We start from the raw sequence: 27,640 nt of genomic DNA, 5'->3' as shown, positions 1-27,640 counted from the left end.
AGCACTATTTCAAAAATAACCATAAACCTTCACGGCACCTCACATGAGGATTTTAAATCTTAACCAAATCCATCAAAATAGTACATACTACTTATCCACAATCCAAAATATTAGAACATCAGTATTTGTGGTATTATCACCGCTTGAAAAAATAATAAAAATGGCCATAACCATTATGCCTCCTCTCACAAAAAACAAAGCAAAACAAACAAAGTACTTTTTATAAAAAATGGACATAGTTTCCCTCGTATATGAAGCACTATTTCAAAAATAACCATAAACCTTCACGGCACCTCACATGAGGATTTTAAATCTTAACCAAATCCATCAAAATAGTACATACTACTTATCCACAATCCAAAATATTAGAACATCAGTATTTGAGGTATTATCACCGCTTTAAAAAATAATAAAAATGGCCATAACCATTATGCCTCCTCTCACAAAAAACAAAGCAAAACAAACAAAGTATTTTTTAAAAAATTGGACATAGTTTCTCTTGTATATGAAGCAATATTTCAAAAATAATCATAAGCCTTCATGGCACCTCACATGAGGATTTTAAACCTTAACCAAATCCATCAAAACAGTACATACTACTTATCCACAACAAGACATGAATTTGAATTTTAACATCCACCAATGTTATAAATCCATTGTTCTTATGATGACTCGCACTCATCATCGATGAATACGTTATGTCTCTGATACCTCTCAGGGATGCAAGAATTGTACCGCGTATTAGCTGCCATGGTTCTAGCCATCTGCTCTGCGTAGACTGGCAATGCACTTCCATTAAAAAAAAAAGATTGTGAAGTTAAACACCAAACAAGTAATATAGGCAGTATCGATGATCAATAAATACCAACGCTAATACAAAAATAGTGACAAAAAAGATGAGAGCAATGTCAATGTCAAAAGTAAGAGGGGCCTCACTAGTCGTCAAAGGGATTGACACGCGATGGCTTGTCACTCTCATCATCAATATATAAAGAGGTGGACGCCTTCTCTCTGCTTCGCTTTCTAGGGCGAAGCAACGGTAACACATATCCTGAAATCAGTGGCTCATCAATGTCGACTGCAACACATGCTCGTCCTGAAGCCAAGCAAGCTGCTAGTACAGGGGCTGTGCCACATCCAAGCTTCAAAAAAATACCTCCTCGTCGGCAAAGCAGCTCCACAAAACATGCAATGAAAGAATGGCTCCGTTGCAGTCCTCCTCGCAATGGCTCACCTGATAATGATCTAGCCTGAGAGAGCTCCGGAAGGTGATGTACCATAAAAGAATCCGAAGAGTACATACCAAGACGAGAGAACAAGGCAGCGCTTTCTGATACAAAGCAAGGTGGACGCATACCCACTCTGTGAATCATAAATAGCATAGAGCAATTACACTGCAAAACAAGACACACGATTAGAGCAAACAACAAGACAAAGTGCTGAAATATTGATGTAAAAACAAATGTATCACCTCCACACGACCACCAAAACTCTCCACATAACCATATGCTCCATGATGGAGCACTACAATGTGACAATGAACCACCATCTCCGAAGCACGAGAAAATCTCTCCACCTAGCCAACGGCCTCTCCTGTTATTTTAACTAAATATCAATAATAAATACCACAAATATTACAATTTTTTTGCATGAATATAAAAAAGATAGACCTGCCAAAGAAACCATGATCAATAGCCATCCAATATCCGCCAATGTCGAGAATTCCAAATGAACGCCAGCACGTACATGATCCTCAATGCAAATGTCCCAATGAGGTGAAGTAGAGGAGCCTAAGAGGGACCCACCAAATGGAAGATCTAAGAAAATCAAATCTGCAGCCCATGAAACTGATTTCGTGCCGCGGGTATACAAGATAGAGTCAGAGCGTGCCCGCACGAGATGCTCATGTACAAGGACCCATGCATGATAACGGATCCCCGCCCTATAGTCTGCAACAATGGCAATGTAGTCCCCAACAATAGCCATGCATCGAGTATCCATAGAACTAGAGAGACAATGAGATGGAGACTCCATAATATAAACAAAAGAGATACTCCTTCGAGCCACGATCATGCCAGGAGCAACTGAGACATTACAAGGAGGTTTAATAAGCCATGCATCAACCACGTGGAAGGAAAGCATTAACCAATGCAATTGTAGTTTACCTGGAGGTGGCTCCACCTCCTCGTCAATGATCTGATCCACAACCCTCTCCTTTTCCTTTTGTGAGTTGCGCATTGCTAAAATAGATAACTTCAAATAAGAGCATTGTAACTTTTAGATAGGCAAATATGAGCATGATCAAACATACCTGCACGAATCTCTTCTACTATGTCTACTGGAGGAACCTTCATCGCAACATCCTTCGATATCATCTCTTGTAGCTCTCTTTCATGTCCAAGAACATGGCCCTTCTCCATATCTATCCATCATGGACAATTATCTATCTCCCAAGGAGTCAATGTGTGCATAGTAGAGGGATACATGCTTGTGTCTTGGATCGCTAACTGAGTCCACTGTCTAGCCAGAAAGGGCATGGCAGGCAAGACACTCTTTGCAACCAAGAACATGAAGAATCTACAAAGGTCAATTAGGTGACACGAATGTTACGAAACAATAACAACGAATATTATATATCTAAGTCAGTTAGTGATTCACTTGAAAGCCAAACATTGTGCTGCCATTCTCAATGTATCCACCTTCTTCAATGCCTCCTTATCGATATCCTTAGTCTTCACTCCAAGAGACACCTCTATTGGAAATAGATAGGGCCTCGCCTCAAATTTAATTTCTTCAAAGTAGAATGCAAGAGTGCAGTCATGCTGCAAAGGCACCACGGTTGGCACATCCAAAAGATCTGACACAATCTGAAATGCCCTCTGAAAAACCCGAGCCAAAAAACCCTCTCTACGAAGCCAGCTACAATTCCAAATAAAAAGAGGAGACTTTTATATAAATGCATGATATATTTAGTACTTTTAATCTTAGCTATACTTACATGCGAAAGACGTGATCTTCCTTTTTCAGACCATATGCACTCCTTGTAATCTTGTCTGCTTCTAATAATGAAACCCAATGAATCTTGTTTTGCACAGCGGCATCTTGAAGTGCTATTAAGTTCAGCTTCTCCAACGTAGCCCAACTATCAAGACCCCATTTCAAAGACAAAACTCATGCTAGCCAATCCGTCCCAAGATTGGGATCAACAATGTTAAGCAACTGAAAAATTTAATATTGCATATGACAAGTACTTAAGTAACTTTTTGCACGTTTTTCTCAAGAGAATGCCGTGAATTCATGTTATCTACATACCTTTCCAATTCGATCGTGATATTTGTGAGTAATCTCCTCACAAATTCATGTTATCTACATACCTTTCCAATTCAATCGTGATATTTGTGAGTAATCTCCTCACAAATTCTCTCTTCTTCTTTCTGATGCTCTTCCGCAGACAAGCTTTGTTTGATAAGAGGAACTCGCTTTTCTTTTTCTTTTGTCATTTGAATCTAAAATTAAATATACGTTAATAAGCTTTAAAATCATGCATTTAAATGAGAGTAAAAATCATTTAGTCTGACACATACGTCATAGACCAATCTGCCAAGGTATCGTCGCGTAAGTGGATACCAAGGTTCTGTACCTTTGGCATTCTTCTTCTGTACAGCGGCAATAAGTTTTTGATCTCTATCTGGCAAACCCTTTAGATACATTTCATGGTCCGTTGTACAAATATGTGTCGTATTGACAATCTCATCACGAAGATGAGTGACAACAAGAGCATGAGTGTTCATGCTACATTGAAAGACCAAAAAACCATATGATACTCACATTCAAGTGTTAGCAAAGATAGAAGAAACATCAACACTTACAAGTTCGTTCATTGTAAACTGCTTAGCAAGGCAATCTCTGGCACCTTAGTGGGATCTATAATGGTGCATAGGACTCGACAGTGTTTCTCCTTTGAAGTGGAGAACTTCTCTTTTATCGCTTCCCTCCAAGCCACGGTGCGATGATTCCCTTCCCAAACATAGAACATGTGATTTGTAAGATCTTGAAACTTTCTTTGTTTTTTTAACTCGGCTTCAAATTCTTCATTGATTTCATTCCAAAGAGGATCCCATGTAGCCTTTATCTCATCTAGAACATTCACAAAGTCAAACTTCAAACAACATTCACAGCACATGGACATCAATACAAAAATCAAAAGTGTTAACACATACCATTCACAAAACTCTCCTCTCTTTTGCATGTTACCAAAGAGACAATGAATGCTTCTTTCTCTGGCATATAACCTTCTTTTGCAAAGGACGCCTTCAATCCACTGAGATCATCTCTCAAACCTCTCACTCTTGCATATGGAATCAATCTACATAAAGGAATGGAGGGACAATCAAAGCAACTAAAAACACGTGTGATTTCAAGGATGTCTGCACCTCTATGCATGAAGATATTTTGCTCATCTTCCATCTCAGATGCCGCGGTAACCTCATCCATTATCTCCCATGGAACAATCTGTAAACCATTCTCCTCGGGGGCTAAAGTATCATCAACTTCGTGTAGAGAGCTCTGTCCCATTTCCATGGAAAGAACCTCCTCACCTTGTGTCTCAATTTCCTCTATAATGTCGATAGCTGAGACTGAAGATACTTGATCACTAGCATCTACCTGGCTATAAAGAGAAGCATTGTTACTCCTTCCCCTTCGTGATCTTCCACGTGGTTTTGGGCTGTTTCAACATCAACAAGAAACATAGAGACAATAATTTTACAAAAGAGTCAAATTATATATGGCACCATAGTGAAATAAAACACAACAGAAATCTTAAAAAAATTTGGACAGAGCTACCTTTGTACATAGAGCATTATTTCAAAAAATACTATAGCCCATAATAGCTTCTCACTTGAAAAATTTTGGTGTTTAAAATTCTTTCATAAACATAATTCATGAAGCATAAATTAAGGTCAACACACCTATAGCCACACACCTATCAACCAAGCACTAATTTAGGACCTTAAACATAGTGTATCTTTAGCCCAATACAAATAAACCTAATGTATCTTTTTTAAAGATCTTAAACATAATGTATCTTTAGCCCAACACATAATGTATCTTTTTTAAAGATCTTAAATGTATAGGTTTTTTCTAATTCAGGCTCAATTAAAAGATGTTTTACAAACTACCTAATTAGCCGGAGTCTCAATACATCAAATGCATACAGAACCAGCTGATATTAAATTGAGCAATTTCCCCTTCAAAGCCAAGCTAATATAGAAGGGAAATGTTAAGCTAAGTTCAGGATGCATTGAGCATCATTGAGTACCTTGAAGCTGGACGACCCCTTCGAGTCAACGCAGAGTTTCGACCAGCCATTGTCAATCTTTGATCTCAATCACACCTCTCAAAGCCCTTTCTAAAGCCGTAAGCCACAATCTTTTGAAATCACAATCTTTTCCTGCTGAACGACTTGCGGCTATCTGAACCACCGCACATCGGCGCGCGCTCCTACGGCAAGGGAATTGCCTGAACTTGCGGAACTGCCTGAACTGTGCGAACTGCCTGAACTGTTGCCTGAACAGTGAGAACTACCTGAACTGCTGAACGCCTGAAAGCTGCCTGAACTGCCTGAACGGCCTGAACTGCTGAGCCTGAAAACTGTATGAACGCTTGAACTGCTGAAAACTGTGCCTGAACCAGCCTGCGATGGACTGCGATGAACTGTAGATTGTGTTCGCTATGTCGTTTGCTATGTCTGAACTACCGCGCGTCGGCGCGCGCTCCTACGGGCAGATTCCGTAGGGCTCCTCGCACGCACGCTTAACAGTTCAAAAGCACGCTCTCACACAGAAGCGAAAGCCTCCACGCATGCGCGCAACAGAGAAACCTCCGAGATATGGCGTTACACAGAGACAGTGCGCGTAAAAAACCTTTTTCCAAAACTTGGGAAACCTTCATATGTGGACCAACGGAGGTAAATTGACAAAGTTTGAAGGTTTTTACATCAAAACTTTTTTCCAAAAACTTGGCAAACCTTTATATGCGGACCAACAGAGGTAAATTGACAAAGTTTGAAGGTTTTCTCACCTTGAAATATAAAATTTAAATGTTAATTTCAAAATTTGTAGGTTTGGATTACACTAAACCTAGGTTTTTTTCGAGCACTGCGTGACAGAGGCTCAATTGTAAAAATTTTAAAAGATTTTGGACATAAGTCAAGCTACTTAGATGACCAATTTACTAGATTTTACAGGTTTTTAATTATGGACAAGATTTTGAAGAATTTTCTAGATTTTGAACCGGATTTGCTTAACGTTTCGGTGATCATCTTTTATGAATGCAAGCCGTCTGCACCGCTTTTTGGAGAATAACGCCCGAAATAACTACCATCTGTACCTGATGTTATTTTTCTTTCTAGACTCTGCACTCACTTTCCATTTGAAACTTAATTAGTAACCTTAACTTCTCTAAGACGATTGCTTCCAATGTCTAGACACATTACAGTATTCGGGCCACAAGTTGGTCAAAAGCTTGTCCTTATTTTTGAAGGCAGCACATATGCGCTTTCTGTCTTTTCTGTGAAACAACATTTTGAATTAACTAATGCGTTTACTTTATATCCACTTACACTAAGTGGAGGACAGGTAAAAATGGAAGTTACTGAGTCTATTAGTGGTGAAGAGGTCTTCCTTTTGAATCATGATGTCTGTCAGTTCTTCAAGGTTCGCTTGTCAGTTCTTGAACTTGACAATGGAATTAAGGCTCCTCCAGTAATTGTCGATTTAGAATCAGATGCAGAGTCATGTGGCTGCTCTAGCGTACTTGATATTATACGCTCAATGCCTTTGCAGAGCAACTTGTACTGCTCAACCGCTTCACCACCGTCGTGCCGCCGCAATGCTCGATCGCACTCTCTCTCTCTCTCTCACATACACACACACACAGAAGGAGGTGAAGAAGAAGAAGATGGAGATGGAGATGGAGCAAGAGCACTCTTCTATTGCACCAATGAGAGAATGAGTGAATTTTAGGTTTAGTTGGCTTTTATATGAGCTCACCCCATTCACACTTGGGCGCCCATGCTTAGCCAACTAATCCCTTGAATGTCCCAGTTAGAGTGCGCCTCTCATCGGCGATCACTCTTACCCTTTTCCTATTGGACCGACAAGCCCGGTACCTGACTCTACCAAATAAATAATACAATGTCCACTGTAGGTTACAACGTCCGTCTCGTAGGTGATAGGGTGTCCGTGAGCCGTGAGGGTTAACATGCCCCCCTTCCTGATGTAGATTCTATCCTCGGAAGCTATTGAGTTGAAGCTCGTTGGTCGAGGTGGAAGAGCATTTGAGATGAATGCCCTTAGCCTTCATTAGTCACTGCAAAATCAAACAACATTGCACAGTAATTGCATTCTCATAAGCGATTAAAAAGCATATGCAATTTTAGGCAGACAATTGATTGGTAACAGAATTTTAAACAATTTGTCAGCAATAAGCATTAAATTGCAATGTAATCAAATGCATAAACAGATGTAAAGGTAAAAAATTAAACAAGTCTGGGGTCGCTAATTTAACGGTCGAAAGGCACTAGAGATCGACTATTAATACCATGGGTAAGCTTCTTAATTTTCTCTGGTTAATTAAGTTGCTTAATCGCGAGAGCCAAGTATTTCATGTTCGAGGGCTGACTAGAGGCTATACCTAGAGGACCTTGTAGTTAAGCTACGATAGAAGGAATTTCTCATGAATTCATCGCCTGACTGATTATCTTTTCTTTGACCCCCCAAAGTCTTTTCACAGTGATTCAATTTGATATGTGTGCTTATTTTGTATGCCTTGGGTTTTTTTTTTCAAGGAAAAGTGCCAACACTGGGAACCTCTAGGGCTCTAGTACCATAGGCAATACATGTGAGTGAAGTACCAAATCAAGCTGAGATTTCTCTTCCAGCTTAAGATTTTACATTGTGACACTTTGATTTTTTGTTTGTTCATTTTCAGCATTTTAATTTTGTAACTTTGGGGGGTCATATAACATTGATACACCTCCCCAGGCTCATCACACTAGTAAACTCCCTTTATAATACTTAAGCTAAAGGTCAATAGGGTCAAGCCCACTAGAAAGCCCTAGTACAATTCACATAATGCTGCCTAAATCGGATTAAGAACCTAAGTAACCATTGATTATTAGGAAGGCATTCCCCATGGTATTAAGAGAAGATCTCTAAAACCTAACTTGGTCAAACTAGCTTAGTCGGACTGCATGATTTTTAAACCTAGACAAGTGATTATGACCAAAAATTACATTGAATTAAATGTTTGATACTAAGCAAATGCGGTGAATATTAGGCTACCAATCACAAATAAAGTAGACAATCATAGATGCAAAAAAGATACGGGGCAATGCTAATGGACAAGAAACACCTGTTTGCGTCGATGGTCGCGCTTGATTTGAAGAGTGAGTCGAGATAAAGATTCCATGAAGGTCCAAATCCTATCAATAGCAACACGCTCCTGTACACACTAGGAAACAAAAGGAATACCTCCAGGAGGCACATTAGTGGGAAAAGGTACCAACACTTATTGAACACAACAAAAAACATAAGGAACCCTAACCTAATTATTTGCACTCCCCCTAGAGAGTCAAGGGAATAGGATATTGTAGAGGTTGGGGGGAAACTCTAAGGCTAAACCCCTATCCTCGTCGTCGAGATAAACAAAGTCATCATCCATGAGACCATATGTGCCATCTGTGTAGTCCTGTAAATTTTCTTCTTCATCATAGGTGCCCATGTTTACTAAGAAGGTCACTAGATGCCTACAGTCATCTTGGTCAAAAGAGTAGTCTTGTGCAATGGGAGAAACGCTCTCTACTAAGTATGGATCAGACGTGGTCAAGAGACGTATCAGCCATTCTAACTCCTCAAAATTCCTCTCACATGCTAGCGTACCTATTAAATCCCATTCACATGCAAGCACTGGAAAGACCATGTGAAATATTTGTGAAAAGTAACGAGGGTACCTCTCACCCAAGGCAGGAGTGGATGACTCTAGTGTAGTAGACATATCTGTACAAGCAAATAGATGATGGTTAGAGTGCAAATATTACAAGGGTCGTGTTCTTGTGCATAATTTGTTTTTATGATTTTGTGTTATGGCTCTTGCTCTTTTACTTTTTTATCTCGTTTTTGTGAGTATAAGGCTTTATATATACATTCCCTAAGATTGGAGATTAAGAGGTCAGGGAGAAAGGTTGAGAGGGAAGCAAGTGAATAATGGATGTCCACAAACACTCCCCCCTTCCTTGGGTAGATCATACCGTTTGAAATGATGTCGTCACCCTTTGAAACCAGTTGTTCCAAGTTGTTATAGGTGAAGATTTTTGCCAGTATTTTTCTATTACCTTAGGTGCCTTGTCGAGTTGCAAGGGTGGTAAGGTACTCTCCCAGGATCGAACTTGAAGTGGTTCATCAGGTGATTCTTGAACACTGGAAGGTGTGGATTCCTTTGTAGCTTCATGGAGGTCCAGTATTGTAGGTGGAGACTGTGTAGAAGCTTTTACCTCTATGGATGTATTACATGAGGAGCTAGAAGCTTCATGGAACTCCCCCCTTCCTAAGCTAGGTGGAATAAATTGGTTTTTCCTTGGAGCCCAAACTAGCTCTCGACTAGGTGTGTAGCATTCTGTGATCTTTCCCTTCCCACGGTCTGCCATTGGCTTTAGCGTTACACTGTTTGACTCATATGGGTTTGTTGTCGATAGGGAAGGACACATTTTACGTTTAGGTACTGAGATTTGCTCATTTCCATCATAGTAGCCTTGGGCTTCTAATAGTCGTTTTGGAATCCATCGTGATTTAGTCTTGACTCTCCTAAAGCGCGCTCTTGGTTTTCCAGGGGAATTTTTTCTTGGAATGGATGGGAGGGTTGAGGTAGTTGGAAGTAAGGCCTTGGGGACCCATTGATATATACTCTTAGGTCGTGCAGGTTGAGTACTTTCAATATTACTGCTTGCTGCAACTACAAGTGTTGAAGTGCTAGGTTCATGGGTAGCCGACAAAGACGAGTTAACCACCTTGGCTTGTGAATGTTGGCTATCCTTCAACTTTTCTAGAGTTTGCAACGTAGGTGACTTTGCTTGAATGATAGGGGTAAGAGTCGGTGGTCGCGTCGTGACACTACCAGTATCCCAATCAATAGTGCATTTGGTTGCCAACATCCACGTGCGTCCCAGGTTTACGTTGCCTTCCATAGCTCCTGCGGGAATGACTAGAAACCTCTGCACTATGCTTCCATTGTCATAGACAACAGGGGTCTGAAGGACTCCAAGAATATAAGTTTTCTTTTTATTAATTCCCTTGACTTGCATCGTACTAGGGGATAGGGTCGGTTTCCCTAATTGACACCAAACTCCATAAGACAACAAATTGTGTTTAGCTCCCGTATCTAATAAGGCATTGTATAGTACTTTCCATAGGGGCTATTTAGCTTAATTGGGTATCGTAGGGGTGGCTCAGATTCTAATGAGTCATCATTTGTGTCCTCGAAAAATGCTTGCGTGATTCCCATATTAGCCTCTCATTGGCGTCTAAGACGTTGTTGTCGTTCTCGAGCCTCAACTCTTGCTTGGATTTTTTAAAGCTCTGCTTGTTCCTTGACAGCCTTCTTTTGATGGATGGCTTGCAACTCTTCCTGGCTTAGAGGATCATAATATCTTTTGAATTTACTCCCATTAAGGAATCCAATAGTTTCAACTCCATCTAGAGTCTCCACACGAATGGTACCTTGCGGGGTAATTTCACACACTCGATATGGTCCCTTACCAGCATATTTCAATTTCTTCTTTTCATTACGTACCCCATACATAAGAACTTTATCACCAACCTTGATGTCTTTATCCTTTAAATGGCTATCAAACCACTTCTTTCTCCTATCCTCCTCCACTAGAGCATTTCACACAGCTAATTGCCTTTCTTCATCTAGCCTTTCCAGGATATATAATCGCTCCACTAAGGGGTTACCATCCCAACCTTCTTGAGAAGCTACTCGAAGACTAGGAATGACAAACTCCCATGGCATAACTGCTTCTTGGCCATACACCATCTTAAACGGTGTACAATTAATAGCAACTTTATACGCAGTACGATAAGCCCATAAAGCTGATGTAAGCTTTAGGTCCCAATCAGTGCGATGAGCCTCAACTCTCTTTGTCAAAATGGAGATGAGAGTGTTGTTGGTACTCTCAGCTTGGCCATTTGCTTGGGGATAATAGGGCGTAGACTTGTGGTGAGATATCATGAAGTTTGATGTGAGTTCTTTTATTACTTCATTTATAAAATGAGTTCCATTGTCACTCACAAGTTCAAAGGGGCATCCAAAATGTGTGATAATGTTCTCAAAGAGGAACTTAGCTGTTGTTTTTGCATCCGCCTTTCGTGTTGCTTTTGCTTCAGCCCATTTGGTTACATAGTTGGTAGCCACAATGATATATCGTGATTGCGTGTTGTGTGCAGTCGGACTAATCGATCCTACAATGTCTAAGCCCCACTTTTCAAATGGTTGGGTTACCTTGATGGGATGTAGAGGCATCCTATCCCTTCTTTGTGGCTTCTTGAAGCATTGGCATTCATCACATCCCTTTGCAAAAAGTGATGCATCCTTAAACAGAGTGGGCCACCAATAGCCTGACTGTAAGATCTTTCGGGCAGTCAACTTTCCTGAAAAGTGACCACCAGCTACGCCCATGTGTGCCTCTTGTAGAATATATAAATACTCATACTCACGGGCACAGCGTCTAAGAACATCATCTTTTCCTGTCTTATAGAGAGTTCCAGCCAGTAAGCAATAGGGTTCGCATTCCTTGATTAATTTTCGAGCTATATCTTTTGGCAGCTCTTTGGGTGGAAAACCATTAACTAAGAAGTTAACAATCTTTTCACTCCATTCAGGCATTGTCTCAACAATGAATAAAGGAGTATCAGGCAATTCATCATCAACCCCCGTAGGAGCTTCGCCATTAGGGATACGAGATAAATGATCCGCCATGACATGTTTCACAAAAACGGTGAAGTCAAACTCAAGAAGAATTAACAACCATCGTGTAGTTCGACCTGTGGAACATGGCTTGTTTACCAAATATAGCAATGCTTGATGATCAACATAAAACACAAACTTGGTAGCAAGAAGGTAATAGAGAAATTTCTTTACTGTGTAAATCATAGCTAGACCTTCGCGCTCTGTAGTAGTGTAGTTCATCTCGGCATCATTTAATTGGCGACTTGCAAAGCTAATAGGGTAGTCCAATTTATGTTCTCCTGGTTGAGTTAGAACACACCCAATAGCAAAATTTGATGCATCAATATGCACATGAAAAGGAACATTCCAATCAGGTGTTTGCAAGATTGGAGCACTTGTTAGGGCCTTCTTTAATAACTCATAAGATTGATGACATTATTCCGTCTAGTGAAACTCGATAAGAAGCTTGTACAATGGACGCGCTATCTCGGCAAAGTTTAAAATAAACCTTCGATAATAACCAACATGGCCCATAAATCTTTGAACTCCTTTATAGTTAGTAGGTGGTGGCAAATCGGCAATGGCTTTAATCTTACTCTCATCTGTGGATATCCCGTTCTTGGACACTATATGCCCTAGAATGACTCCATGCTTAACCCAAAATTGGCATTTGAAAGGGTTCAATGAGATGTGATAAAATGTGCACCTTTCAAATATTTTTCGTAGATATAACAAATGCTTCTCCCAAGAAGAATAAACACAAAGGTCGTCTAGGAAAGCTTCACAAAACTCCCTTAGAAATTCTTTAAACGCAGTGTTTATTAATCGTTGGAATGTAGTAGGGGCATTTGTTAAGCCAAAAGCCATAACACGAAATGCAAACACTCCAAACTCTGTGATAAAAGCAGTTTTAGCTTGGTCCTCTAATGCAATTGTGATTTGATTGTAACCAGAGTACCCATCTAAAAATCTATAAGCTTCCTTGCCCGCAACTCTTTCAAGCACATGTTCTGAATATGGCAAGGGATAATGATCTCTCCTAGTAGCTGCATTAACTTTCTTGAGGTCCACGCACACTCTTAGTTTCCCATTCTTTTTTGGCACAATGACTATTGGAGAAACCCATTCTGAGTGCTCAATAGGGTATATGAATCCACATTGGATAAGTTTTTCAATCTCCTCTTGTACAATTTTGGCGTACTTAGGATTCATTGGATAGGGTCGTTGCTGGACGGGTTTAGCAATGTTGATCATGGGAATTGTATGTTGCACCACAGAAGGTGGAACGCCCTTCATGTCATGATATGTCCAAGCAAAGATATCCTTGTATTCCTTGAGGAGCTCCTTAAGTACATCCTCTTCAGTTTCGATAAGGTCTGGAGCAATAAAGACTGGCTTAGACTCCTCACCTGGTTCTGCTAATTCTATCTCTTTAACTACCGCTGGACCATCATAGACTCCACTGCTTCCATTGGTAGGTATTCATTGGGCTTTGGCATACACAACCTTTCGCTCCCCCGTGGTATAAGATTTAAAATGTTCAGGAGCCGTATGTAAGTCAGCAGGCTCTTGTCCTGACGGAGACCTTTCTTTTAGTTCTGCTTCCTTTTGTTGTTGTGCTAACTCTCGATTTTGACGTCTTATTATAGTTCGACTCAATTTCGGCTCTGTAACCTCCAATTGAGCGAGGTCAATGGGTCACGGGCTGCACCACATGACACTCTGGAGATGTTCACCCCAATTGTCTACTAGCTTTTGATGAGCATCACATGCCCCTAGATAGCTAAGCCATTCTGCAGTAGATGTTTCCTTGTTTATCCTAGCTCTCACATTTGCTCGATATCGTCGTCTCTTATATGACCTTTGTTTCTTGTTAAGGTTTTGATTTTGGTAAATGTTTGAACTCGACTCGCCTGATAGGTCTTCGCTTGTATCTTCTTCACTGTCATATAAATTACCATAGATGGTCGTACTAGGCCTTGAGTGTTCAGTTTCTATACTTGGTTCACTCGATGTTTCCTCAGGTTCTGAATCCATTTCTCCCTGAGATTCCGTTTTTGATGTGTATTGGCCTGAAGCCTTTGAGGAATCATCGGTTTCACCCTTAGGTAGGTGTGCCTCTTTCTTATCATCGGATGTTACATGCGCTACACCTAACATGTTTACTGGTGCAATGTGTGGTATCTCTTCCCCATCTGGTGTTACCCAGGTTGTTCCTCTAGCTCCCCATGTATCTATAGTTACCGCTAGGTGCACCCAATCGACATTGTCTAACTCAGCCATTCCGGGTAGGATATCCATATAAGGAGAGTTCTCCCCAATATCTGTGTCTTCGTTACACGTGTAACAATACTGTAATGGAGCTGAGTGAATTGCTGTGCCTGATCGATTATCAATGATGAATTTATTTCCTAGAGGATGCGTTCGACCACTTAAAATATCAACTCGAATGACAGAGTCTTAGAACTGTAAGTAGACGTGGTTTTTGGACCAGTCATGCACCATTTTTGCTTCCCTCATGAATGGACGCCCTAAGATCATCTCAAATGACATAGGATGCTTGGAAAAATCCATAACAATGAAAGTCTGCCTTACCTTGTGTCCCAAGACCTTGATCGTGAGATCCTTTAGCATTCCAATAGGCGTAACAATAGATCCATTAGCCATTTTTACCACTAAGCTTGTGGCTTCAAGGTGAGGTCTCCCCATAGACTCCCAACAACTCTTTGTCACCATGCTGACTCCCACACCACCACCTTCAAAGTATTGCCCCAACTTGTTAACGGGTATTTCAATTACAGATTCATGTCCCGCTAGGTCAGATGGTGGTGCTAAATGTTCCTCATCATTCGTTACCGAGTCAGGTTTTTTCATATGTGCAAACTGTGGTAATCCGGCCTGTAATTCTCCATTGAGGAAGGCTCGAAGAGCTGAGACTAGCTCGGGGTCTTTATATAGTTTGGACATGATGGTGGTTCTAACTTCTAAAGACATGAAATCCATCAATTTGGAAACATTTAATGGCATCTTGTGGGACGTAGGACCCTGACAAGAGAATGGTGAAGATGGAATCTCCACTTCCTCAAGGGGGTCGGGCATTCCCTCACCAAACATTCTCTCTAGTAGGAAAGGTGTGTGTCCACTTTCAGATGTCCTACCCTCACTCTCTTCCCGAATGATACTGGGTATAGCTTACGGCCTGTAGTTCTTGTGAGGTTGAACTTGTGTGGGAAACACTGTGTCCGACATCTGGATATGTTTGGGTTCAGGTTCTAATGTTCGTTGAGTTTCTTCCACCAAACCCCTCAGTTGTTGGACTCGTTCAATTTCCACTGTTTGGGTTCAGGTTCTAATGTTCGTTGAGTTTCTTCCACCAAACCCCTCAGTTGTTGGACTCGTTCAATTTCCACTGTTGGGTTTGGATAGGTTCCAATCTTTCTCTTGCAATCCTCATTTTTTGTCTCTCGTGGCTTATCTTGGGGGTTCGCAACTGGGTGGTTTAACTTTGAATACTCTTTTGGTGTTCGTCGTAATTCCCTCTCGTGATCCTCCTCACTGGCTTCTTCCTTTGTAGTAATAGTTTTGGTCTCCGTGGTTTCTATCGAATCTGAGTCATCCTCAGGGTCATTCATATACACGGGATCCTCTCCTGTCCCTATGTTAGTCTTTGAACTGGGTTTTGAGCTAGAAGCATTAAGGGATTTCTTTCTTCGTGTTTTCTTCTTTCTCGCTCGGCCAATGGATGCAGCATCTCTCTCTTCGAGGATGTAATTTTGATTTTGGAGCATCGACCGTGTGAGTGCATTCACTGGTGCTATGTTTATAGTTGGTGGTGTCCCATCAAAAATCTCTATTAAGTTCAATGGTGTGATTTTCGGTGCATTTGGATTGTTAGGACACTGTGCAATCAAATGATCTATGCCACAACGATTACCAGTGAGTATTGGCATTGCCAATGCACTCCCTTGACTTGTTTGCATTAGTGCAACATTCTTTTGCATTCTAATGGGGCACTTAGCTACTCGATTCGGTCCACCACATTCGTAGCACTGAAGAGGTGGTCTCCTGGCAAAACTATTAATGTTTTGGCCTCTTGCTGCTAGCGCAGTAGCTTGATATACCAGTTTGATTTGTCCCCAATGGTCTTCCATATAGTACATGGGACACTCCTTGTTGGGGTATAGGCGCCTGTGCCTTGCCCGACCGCCTAGAGTCTGGGCGCCCACTGACTTGTATACCTTATACATAGCATAAGTGTATAGGGGGCTGCTCACTCTTTTTGAGTCTCCCCACCCACATCGTGTGTGTCTCCTTCTGTCTCTCTCTCACTCTCCGTCTGTGGTGCTCCTCGATCCCCTTCAATTGGTATCAGAGCGACAGGTGTGAGAGCGTAGATGGACGGCTTCGCGATGAACTCGTCAGCTATGGCGGAGAGGTCACATATCTGAGCAAAGAAATAGAGGAGGTTTGTGGACAGCCATACAGAGGCTTGCAGGAGAGCTCTTAGGAGCTTCCTACTGCTCACAGATCAGAGTTCCTCTACAGATCAGCCCACAGTGTACATCATTTTCCCTCTTCGGGCAAGCTTTGCAACGGCTACATCGGCGACAGGTTGGAGCTTGGAGCTTCCATAGACATGGAAGCATTGTGAGATTGATGCATTCAGCTCACGCATCGAGGTGGGAAGTGAGTTTGAGCCTTTCTATGAGCTCAAAGAAGCACAGAAGAAAGTCGTTCAGTTTTTGGTAGTTTGACAGCAGTCTACTGTTTTGCTCATAACTTGAGCTACAGAGCTCTGATTCCAAAACTTTTTGGTTCAAAACGGAGATGGATTTGAGCTCTACGACTTTGTAGTAGGAATTGTTTTCTGATTCTGAGTGCAGGTGGGTCTGAAATTAAAAACACAGAGACTGTTTTTCATGACAGTTTTGGGCTCTGTTTTTTTCTTTGCTGCAGACAGCTTACCCGTGTACACTGCAGGTAGCAGGCACATATGAGGTGTTGCAAGATCGGGTTTGACTCCCAGGTACAGGTTGAGTCTAGTACTCCCATAGGTGTTGCCAGTTGTAGTTGAGTGGTTCTTCTACAGTGTTGTGGCTTGCATACATGGTGTTTGAGCGGGTAATGCTCTATGTATGCTTATGTGGTGAGCAGTAGATCTTGTGAGCAAGTGCAGAGGTTGGTTATGGATGACATGTATGATCACCTGTGGTACTCTTTGTGAGCATTTGTTGGACACAGATTTGCAGAGCTTATGCATGTATATTGAGTGTAGTTTGATGCGCATTGATTGCTCATTGTATTGAGCTTGCAGGACAATGGTTATTTTGTGTTGATAGCCATTGTGCGTCAAAACTCTGGCGAAATTTTCCCAAGAGTTTTATGCGTATCATTTATGCGATCTAGGTAGAGATTGCAGGTTGCACTCAGCATTTGCGTGCGGTGTTCTTTACAGGTGGGAGATTTGTGCGTGTGTATGCTTCGATACCGCACAGTGTGGGCTTGGTGATTAGCTCACGGGTTTGACAGGCGTACAGTTATCTTGGCACACTCACAGGAGTGAGTATTGTGATGTATGCTCGTGTGGCTACGAGCTAGGTAGCCGGATTCGAGCACTAATGGCTTGATGTTTTTTAGCAAGTTTCAGCTACAGGTTTACAAGTTTACAGGCAGGTTTGAGGGCTTATTTGGGCGCTGAATTTTCAGCCATTGTTTCCTCTTTGCAGGTGTCCATGTATGGCTCAGTTGTAGGCTGATTTGAGACACATTTGTGACTTGTTTATGCAGCTATTTAAGAGCTGAATTTTGGGGCTGATTTACAGCCATATTTGCAGACTTTTGTTGATGCGATTCGAGCTAGTTTAGGGCTGATTTGGTTGACATTTGCTACTCATTGTTGGTTTCTCTTTTGCGAGCATTATGACTGATTTTTCATTTGACTTCCAGCGTTATGGTCTGACACAGTTCGATGGTGCAGATTTTGTTGCTTGGAAGGAGCATATGCTTGTTGCATTGGCGGATTTGGGGCAGGATAAACCCTTGCGTGGTTTATCGGCGAAGCCCAAGTCTATGCGTGATGATGATTGGCAGGATCTTGATGAGTTAGCCATGTCTACGATTCGTTTGCATTTGGTTAAGTCTCTTGACTGGCAGGTCTCGAGAGAGACTACAAATCATGCTTTATGGCAGAGTTTACATGCTATGTACGCGGCATCCATGTCTATAGGGGAGTCTAGTCCCACTTCTATGTCCATGGGAGAGATTGGTCCCACACGCAAGTCTCGACGGCATAGAGACTTGACATGTTGGCATTGTGGACATAGTGGGCACATTAGGCGTTGATGTTTCAGGCGTTTGAGACAACGGAGACGATAGATACGTGATGCAGATTTGGGCATGACAGATGCTAGAGAGATCAGTACGGTGGTTACTGAGTATGCTTGTGATGGCGATGTCACATTTATATCTAGCTTGTCTTCAGACGATCTTATGTCTACGGATTGCATATCGGATTGCACATTGTCTTCACATTGGTTACTAGATTCAGATGCTACTTTCCATGTCACGTCGCATCGTGAGTGGTTTAGCACGTTTTCTAGTGGGAGACTTGGTTGTGTGCACATGGCTGATGGTGCTGTGTATGACATTGAGGGTACAGGAGACGTATGTTTGTCCTTGCCCAGTGGTATGAGATTTACCCTGCGCATGTGCGTTATGTGCCAGATCTGAGACGGGATTTGATCTCAGTCAGATAGTTACGGGATAGTGGATGTCAGATTTTGCTACGAGAGTGAGATTTTGTGATGCATTTGGGTTCGCTAGTGATTGCGAGAGGTGCCACGAGTGGTACAGGTTACCCATTGCATGTGGATCACGGGAGAGATAGTGTTGTCTCTGTGATCATGCAGCCAGGTAGAGAGCGAGAGAGCAAGTGAGTCTCTTTTGCTCATGGGTTGCAGGATGCTTTGCATGGAGTACAGAGTAGTGAGCTGGTTGTGCACACAGTTGGGGCACGACTTGAGCAGTCACACAGAGAGGTGACAGAGTTAGACATGCATGCTTTGCTAGTGACTGAGCAAAGCAGAGAGTCAGTTGTGCGAGATACTTCTATGCAAGATAGACAGGTAGAGCGGTCTTGCTCTAGTCAGTCACGACAGGAGGACGTTGTGCAAGAGTCTATGCATACGGAGTTAGAGCATGAGAGCTCTAGTGAGTCACAGCAGAATGAGTGTTCATGTTTACAGTGGATGATTGCAGAGGAGGCTGAGATGTCAGCGATTATGCAGTCATTCCTTTCTATGCTCGACAGTGAGCATGGGGATATAGTTGTGCAGGATATGTCTTCCAGAAGACACCTAGAGCAGCTGGTTTGCTCTGAGGTTGCATGACAGGTTGATGCGTCTTTTGGGGAAAGTCAGGAGATGCATGTGGCTGACACGCCTTGTCGGTCAGAGATGCCTATTGCCAGGGATATATATGTTGATGCATGCTCCGTGGAGCTAGCAAGGCCCGCTAGCATTGCATCGGCATTCGGTGGTCTCATGTATGAGATGTTGATCCTGAGACCGGATATCGCAGCTGCAGTGGGAGCATTTGCAGTTGGGGTTTTCAGTCGTTTGTTGACTGATGATGGCATGGTGCACGAGGGAGATATGCAGGTATTGCATACATACTTGTAGTACATGTGCGGTACCTCTGGTGGTGTATGGACTTACACGAGAGTAGGACAGCCGGATGCACATGATCACAGCCAGCCAGTGGGCATCAGTTGAGAGAGGTTTTCTCTCACCTTTTGTAGTCTTTAGACTAGGTTCCCTTGCTTAAAGGCACAGTCGCCTTTAAGTGGGAGGTTGTTGGGGTAGGCGCCTGTGCCTTGCCCGGCCGCCCAGAGTCTGGGCGCCCACTGACTTGTATACCTTATACATAGCATAAGTGTATAGGGGGATGCTCACTCTTTTTGAGTCTCCCCACCCACATCGTGTGTGTCTCCTTCTCTCTCTCTCTCACTCTCCGTCTGTGGGGCTCCTCGATCCCCTTCACTCCTCAAGCATGTCGACTCCATAGGTGATACTAGAGTCTATGTCCTCTTCGCAATCTACATAAGTACTAGATGACTCGCAACCTATTTGGTTCATAGGTGTAACTCTTGGATGAGGGGGTTGCGGTCCTAGCACTGGAGGTGGCAACGGTGTGGTTTGGACCACATTTTGGGTTCTAGGGACTATGTGCTGTAATGGCAACTGTTGCTCCATGGGTGGGGTAGGCATCAATGCAGGAACTCGAGGTGAGTCTGCCCAAGCTATAGGCGGTCTATTTTCCATGATGCGTTTAAGCATTAGGAAATCCTTCGCTTGATGGCCATACCTACCACACGCATTACAAGTCCCGTTAAACTTTACTCTGAAAGTAGGGCATTCACTCGCAGTATGTGGGCCCAAGAAAATTGAGCACCATTGTTGCTCCCTTCTTGGATACATATGAGTGTTTTGTGGAGCACGATTACCCCTAAGGCTTTCTTGGATGGCCTTGGTGAGATTTGCCAAAGTCATCTTAGATATCGTTTGCTCTTTCATGATTGGATTTATCTTCATTGGCTCATGCCCTGAAGCTTGCGAGCTACTAGACTTCGGCTCGGCGGACACTCTTTCTCCTGCAATCATTAAATTATCCTCCAATTGGATTGCATTCATGGTGACTGCTTCCCAAGTAGTGATACCTCTAATGACTAGGCTATTATAGATACTTTCATGTCGTAGTCCCCTAATGAATCTATCGAGCAATTGGTTGTTGTTGAATCGCTCGTTTGGATTGCATCGAGAATTCAAATTCTTTAGGCGACTAATGAAGTCTCTCACGGATTCACCTTCTTCTCGTTGGTCTTTCTGGAGCTGAGAGGCTACACCCCAAAGTACTCCCTCTCGTATGTATTCTTTTAAGAACAGTCTCCTAAGAGTAGAGTAGATCGTTTTCTCTTCTACTCTTAAGGTTCTATACCCATCTCCAGCCTTTCCGCTTAGGGTCAAACTCAAAGCCTTACACTTATGTAGCTCATTGTGCTCTTCCAAGGAATCACACACATGTTCAAAGACTTCCATATTCTTTCTAGCATCTCCGTCTCCACTGAATATCTGTGTGAGCTTAGCTACTTGAACTGCCTTGCTCCTAGGCTCTCTATCAGGTACACTACGCATGTTTTCCGCAATAGAGCGACCGATAGTTTGAGAAAATGCTGCCAAATCTCCTATTTGAGCAGGTATAATGGGTGTATGTGCTCCTGGAACCACATGTGAGATGGGAGTTGGCCTTGGCCTTGGCATACGCGTGGCTCTTGGGTCCCATATTTTGTATGGTGGTGTACCAGACGGTGGTCCAAAGTTTACAGGCGTGGCCCTAGGCATAGGGGTGCCTGATATGGCATGTTATTATTAAATGGCATGGCTCCACTTGTATAAGAGCTTGGATAATGCCATTGTGGATTGTAAGCTCTTGGAATAATCGGAGGTGTAGGAGCTACACGAGGCTGAGGTACGATAGGTGCACATGATTGATACATACATGTAGGTATAGTTGGGGGCACTGTGCTACTAGGCATCGGTGCAGTGTTAACAAATGAACTCCATGGTGTACTTCTTGTCATGCTCACCACTTGGATATGCATGGTAGCCGTAGTGTCATTAAGAGAAAGATGAGCTAGATCTGGGCAGGTAAAGCTACCACTTGTGGGCTCAGATTGTACTGAGGCTCTTGGTGAAACAACATATGGAGGATCAATGGGGCTTAATGAGGGAGTATCCATTTGTGATAGGGTTGGTTGGTTGGCCTTTCCCGTATCCAAGAATCTCATTAGGCCTGTTGAAGGCATGTTGATCCCTATGTTCTGTCTTTCTAACTCGACAATCCTATGGAGGACATCACAGACTTTCTATTGTTGCTCATCTATGCTAGTAGCACCCGATGTGGATTGTAGAACATCTAACCAACCCACATGATAGGTGTGTACTGTGTACCGATCAGTTAAAGCTTCTGCTTGTAGGTCATACTCCCAATTTTCGTTTAGGAATATCCCATCTAGGCCTGGTGTGCTGGAGGTTTCCCTCGAAGTGGAAGCATTATTGCTCCCCATCGCTTGCCCCTCCGTGACTGCTACCTTGGGAGCACTCGGTTGCTGGCTGGCATGATTGTTGTCATAGGAGCCTTTACTTTCAGGGCTCGACTTTGTTCTAGCCTTCGTAGGTTCTCAATTTTCCTCTCCCTTGTTGCTTGCATATAGCGTTCAATCTCTTGTACTTCGGCAAGACTCCTACCATCGGGTAGTAAAACCTCAGACGGAGATAGTCCTAAAGGATCAGGAGGTGCAGTGGATGGAACATTCACATGCACACTCTCAAGAAGCATAGGGTCTATTTTAGGCATGAATGACGAATTTACTTCCCCACTCCCTTCATTTATTTCATTAACCGCATGTTCGGAGCGAGTAGCTCTACTAAGGGTCTCTTTTAAGCGGCTAAACATGCTGGACCCGGGCCGTGGGCCCATGGCATGCATATCTTGACTTGAACTATCATGGTTTGGTGTAGGATACCCCTCCATGACTTCGTAGTCAGAGGAAGAATCACTAGACGCGATATGAGGATCTTGGGTCGGGCTACCTTGAGTCCCGACCGAAGGTCCAGAACCTAGGGTGGAGGAATAATGGGTGCTCGCGTAAATGGAGGCACTACCAATATGCTCGTGCTCTAACACTCGTCCAGAGCGTAGGTTCATATGACTTGGATCCCCTAGAAGTGTCAGTGAGTGCCCGTGAAGGCTGCTCACCTAGTAATTTTGGGTGTTTTGCAACCCAAGTCTTTTCTTATTTATTTATTTTTTTTGATTTTTTGGTCCTTTTTTTCCTGACCCAGCTATATAATAGAACGTATGATAGCTCACAACGAGCGTCTTGGTCAGAGGGACGTGCCGTGCTTTATAGCCCTCCGTTTGGTCACTTTATGCCCTCGGAATCCCTAAAATCGTCAATTTCTAGTAGGGAACTAGGCCCAAATTAGAAAGTCTAAGGGTGCAAGTGGGAAGAGAAGGGAGGAGAGTGGAGGACTTGCCCCATATGCTCTCATTCCCTCTTGAGGGGGTAGGGTATATATATAAGAGTGAGTCTAGTATATATCATAAGACTGAGGTCTGGGCTTGGGCTTGGGCAAATGATCCCGATCCTGATCAAAATTTTAGTGTAGCCCCCCAGTCACTCACGCTTAAATATTTTCGGTTTTTTTTTAGTTTTTTTTAATTAAATTATTTATTATTATTTTTTTGTTTTCAGGCGACGCTCGAGCGCGGTTTAGGTGACCCTTTCTTGGCCACACACACTATCAACACCTACCTAACCTCTTTGTCAACAGCTCACAAACAACTCACTACCTTATCTACTTACTAGCAGTGCTGCTAACCACTAACTAATCTACTAACTAATCTATTAACCACTCTGCTAACTGCTTACTGACAGTGGGCTAACTATCCACCTACTTCCTCTCTCACTACCTTACTGTGCAAAGACTGTGTGCATGCAAACCTTGACAGAAAACTGTGTACAGACTGTGTGCAAACAGAAATTGCTAACTGTCTACCTACTTATTCATTCACTGCGAACAAGCTAACGACTACTAATTGTGCAAAGACTGTGTGCAAACAGAAAACACAACATTATGCAGAAATTACAGAACTTGCAGACAATATAGAAATTAACAACTTGCAGAAAAATAACTCATTCCTCTTCCTCTTCCTCTTCTTTCCTACTACAAACAACTCATAGGAGAAGCACAAAGTGCCTCTTGGGCTTAGTGCAGGGAGATTTCCCAGCTGCGGCGCCAAAAATGTGCGCTCCTTGCCGCATTGTCAAAGCAAGGGACTTGCCTAACACTGTGTGCGAGCCACAGACGGCTCCAAGCACACAACTAGCTTAACTAGTAAGCTCAAAAGAGGGCAATGGTGTGTCACTCACCTCTCTATGCTCCTGCCGTGGAGGATTCCTCGCCGCGAAGAAGAAGGAGACGCCGCTACGTCGTGCTCAACCGCTTCACCGCCGTCGTGCCGCCGCAATGCTCGATCGCACTCTCTCTCTCTCTCTCACATACACACACACAGAAGGAGGTGAAGAAGAAGAAGATGGAGATGGAGATGGAGCAACAACACTCTTCTATTGCACCAATGAGAGAATGAGTGAATTTTAGGTTTAGTTGGCTTTTATATGAGCTCAACCCATTCACACTTGGGCGCCCATGCTTAGCCAACTAATCCCTTGAATGTCCCAGTTAGAGTGCACCTCTCATCGGTGATCACTCTTACCCTTTTCCTATTGGACCGACAAGCCCGGTACCTGACTCTACCAAATAAATAATACAATGTCCACTGTAGGTTACAACGTCCGTCTCGTAGGTGATAGGGTGTCCGTGAGCCGTGAGGGTTAACATTGGCCTTGAAACAAGCTAAAGATATCATTCAAGTTCAAGAGCTTCCTGTGTTTTATGATGGATATGTTGCATTTGAGTTGCCCTCTCTAGGTCACACTAATGGAATGATTGGGATGGAACAGAGACATGATAGCCACATGTGGATTGAATATGTCACATGTAGCAGTGATACCTTTCCAGGGGTCGTTAGGTTCAGTCGATGCTCGGATCACTTATGTTGTGTCAACATTGATTGTCCATATTACTCGAGGACACGACTCTACAATGAGGTTCATTGGCGAGGCCGACTTTCAAAGTCATCTCCAAAAGGCATGCTGACACCTGAATGTGGCACCTTGATATGCAATCATTGCTCTGAAATGCCAGAGTGTGTGGAAACCTGTCCTGCAGTTATTTATTATTGTATGCCAAGGGAGAAACAAAAGTGGACCCATTGTGTGCTGCATCTAGGTGAGCATCAACATCCTTGTGCGGAAGGGAGGTCAAGAGTAAATGAGAAAAAAATAGAATCAGTGCTTCAAGCTCGTGCTGCTCAAGAACCATTCACTACAGCCAAACAGCTAGAGCGCATGACTGCTCAGGATATGATCATGGGAAAGCTTGTAATGGAAAATGCAGACAACACCGAATATATTGAAGATTGTGAGTTTGTTGAATTTCTCGACACAATCACACCGTTGTCAAGTAGACGAAGGATTGAACGAAGCTTGGAATGCGCCAAAAGATAAAAAAATATAAGTGCAAAAGGCTTAGAAGCAGTGCTTGACTTGAAGAGTAAGAGTAAGTATCCATATATACATGATGTTCTCTTCCCTGGTCAACTTGGAAATGCCCAGCAACCACATGTGTTCAAGATGTCAATAATTGCGCCCGAAAGTGGAGTTGATGTGGTTAATCGAATGCGTCCGGGTGGAAATCTTGAGCAGATGTGGATACACTTTGATCATGTGCATCGTGTGTAGGGCTGGCCCACAATGTCTACACATGTTTATGATCCGTTTGTGCGTGAACTTATGACAATCGCAACATGTGAGTTTACTGTGGAGAATAAGTTTGCACAGATAGAGTTTTGGAAGATGCTCAATAAGGTGGTTCAAGATGAAGGATTTGATAAGCCTGAGTTCAGAGGTTTCATGTCTGATGAGGCTAATGCAAATTGGATAGCAATCAGAACAGTTTACTTTGGGGGTCCCAACAAGGTTGTACCATCTAAGGAAAGGTCTTGCGTGTTTCATTGGGAGCAATCCATGATCCGGCATACTACTAAGTGTATCAAACCTTCCTCACAAGAGGAACACAAAATTAAATGCCGAAAATGGCAAAATGCACCATCAGAGAATCAAGCAAATATTTGCAAAGGAGAGCTTCGTCGCTTTTGGAGAGCAGGGCATGCTGTTGATGGTGAAGTTTCATGTTTGGAGACATGGTTGGCTTGGTGGGATATCAGAGTTTCACAGTGGGGAGGAAGATTTGTTATGCAAGATGAGTCTGGCATTTTTGTGCCAAACACTAACTTGTCTGAGAGTAAACATGCTAGCATGCAGGCCTACTTTGGTTTCAAAGAGAAAATTAGTTTATATGAAGCCGCAGGGGCAGATATGGCAATGGCTGTACTTCAAAGTGTTAAGTACAATGCATACCTTAAAGGTGCAAAGACATGTAGTGGTCCTGGAATACAAGACCTTGCGCACAGATTTTTAAATCATTCATCCACTGCCTCTGTGGCAAAGAAGTTGGTCGATCTTACACACTGCTCAATGGACGAAATGGGTTTGCAAATTCCAGAGATGAATAGGTCAAATATAAGGGAGAAGAGTGTAAAGAAAAAGAGACCAATCTTTGTGGATGCTGGTGTTGTGCTAGAGGATGATAGCCACAGGCCCGAGTATGCCACAGTCACTCAACCCATTGGTAGAACAAAGTATGCACCTGCACATGGGGAAACAAAGTATTGGCCTTAGGTGACTGTTGCAAAAACGGTATGGGCAATTAGGAGAACTGAACCTGGACGTAAAATGACATGTTTTGGAATTTTGCAATATCAAACAAATAGATGTGGATGATTCATTAATCAAGGCTCGCCTAATATTAATTCTGGGGTAGCTGCACCGTGCTTTTGGGGTCGAAGAAAATATCCCTTGTCAGGATCAAAGCCTTGGGGGATTGTTGAGGGTTATGTATGGTTTTGCAATGCTAGTAACATGCACACATGGAAGATTCATGACATGGTGGTGGGGCCACTCGGACCTACACCAGGGGTTTGGAGGGTCGTAGAGGGTGCAAATCTACTACCACATGAGGCAGAACAGCTCCAAGCAAATGGATTTGTACTTCAACAACAACATGGGATAGAATGTGCAACTGTGAATGGGGGCATTCGAGCAGCAAATAGAGTTACAAGTGCCTTTCGGCCCAAATACAGGGATGGCAAGGTTATTAAATGGCACTCAAAGCTGACAAAAGAATTTCAGACCAGAATTGATATTGGAAAATGCATGGCAGCAACATTAGTTAAAGAGGTTATTGTTGTGTGCAATGAAACACATGTTTCTACATTATCACAGAGGGGTCAAGGGCAAAGGGAGTTTCATACTCTGTGACATTGTCTGATTTTCCAAGATGTACATGTGAGGACTTCCAAAAGAGAGAGTCCAAGAGGTTGACATATGTGCCATGCAAGCATATTTACTATGTGTTTCTCCAAATTTTGGGATTGGACTCTCATGCCCATGAGTTCATGCACTAAGTAGCCCTAACGAAGGTGGAGCTGTTTCAAGCTTTGGGAGGATTGCGGCCAAATGTGCAGCAATAGTTAAAGTGCCTCTAGATGTAAAGGCTTTGTGTGGTATGTAGTTTGAAATGCAGCGGTGTTTTGTCTACTTATGATAAGCCCTAGTTTGTGAGAGATCAGCACAAGTTTTGAGAGTGCATTCTATTAATAGTTTCTTGTAAATTTCATATGTGTTTGAAAAAAAATGAACACTATTTTGTTTTAAACAATGTAAGATGCAACGGGTTTGCTACAGAATCTTATTGAAGATTGGGGTTATGTTCTTCATTCAATTTCTTTTGTCAGTTTTTTGGTGGCTAAGTTGAAGTGCCTCTCTTAAATTTTCCATCTACGTTTGCGAACAAATTAACATTATGGATCTTTTGTTATAAACAAAGTAAGA

At 42.7% G+C, this 27,640-nt stretch overlaps 1 pseudogene; it reads right to left on the bottom strand.

Annotated features, from left to right (window-relative positions):
• Positions 1-935: 935 nt before the first annotated feature.
• LOC147433409 (uncharacterized) lies at positions 936-6,493 on the bottom strand (annotated as a pseudogene).
• Positions 6,494-27,640: the final 21,147 nt, after the last annotated feature.

Source organism: Adiantum capillus-veneris, chromosome 20 (assembly GCF_014529385.1).
Source record: "Adiantum capillus-veneris isolate H3 chromosome 20, ASM1452938v2, whole genome shotgun sequence".
Classification (NCBI taxonomy): domain Eukaryota; kingdom Viridiplantae; phylum Streptophyta; class Polypodiopsida; order Polypodiales; family Pteridaceae; genus Adiantum; species Adiantum capillus-veneris.
This window is presented reverse-complemented; position numbering and strand designations above follow the sequence as displayed.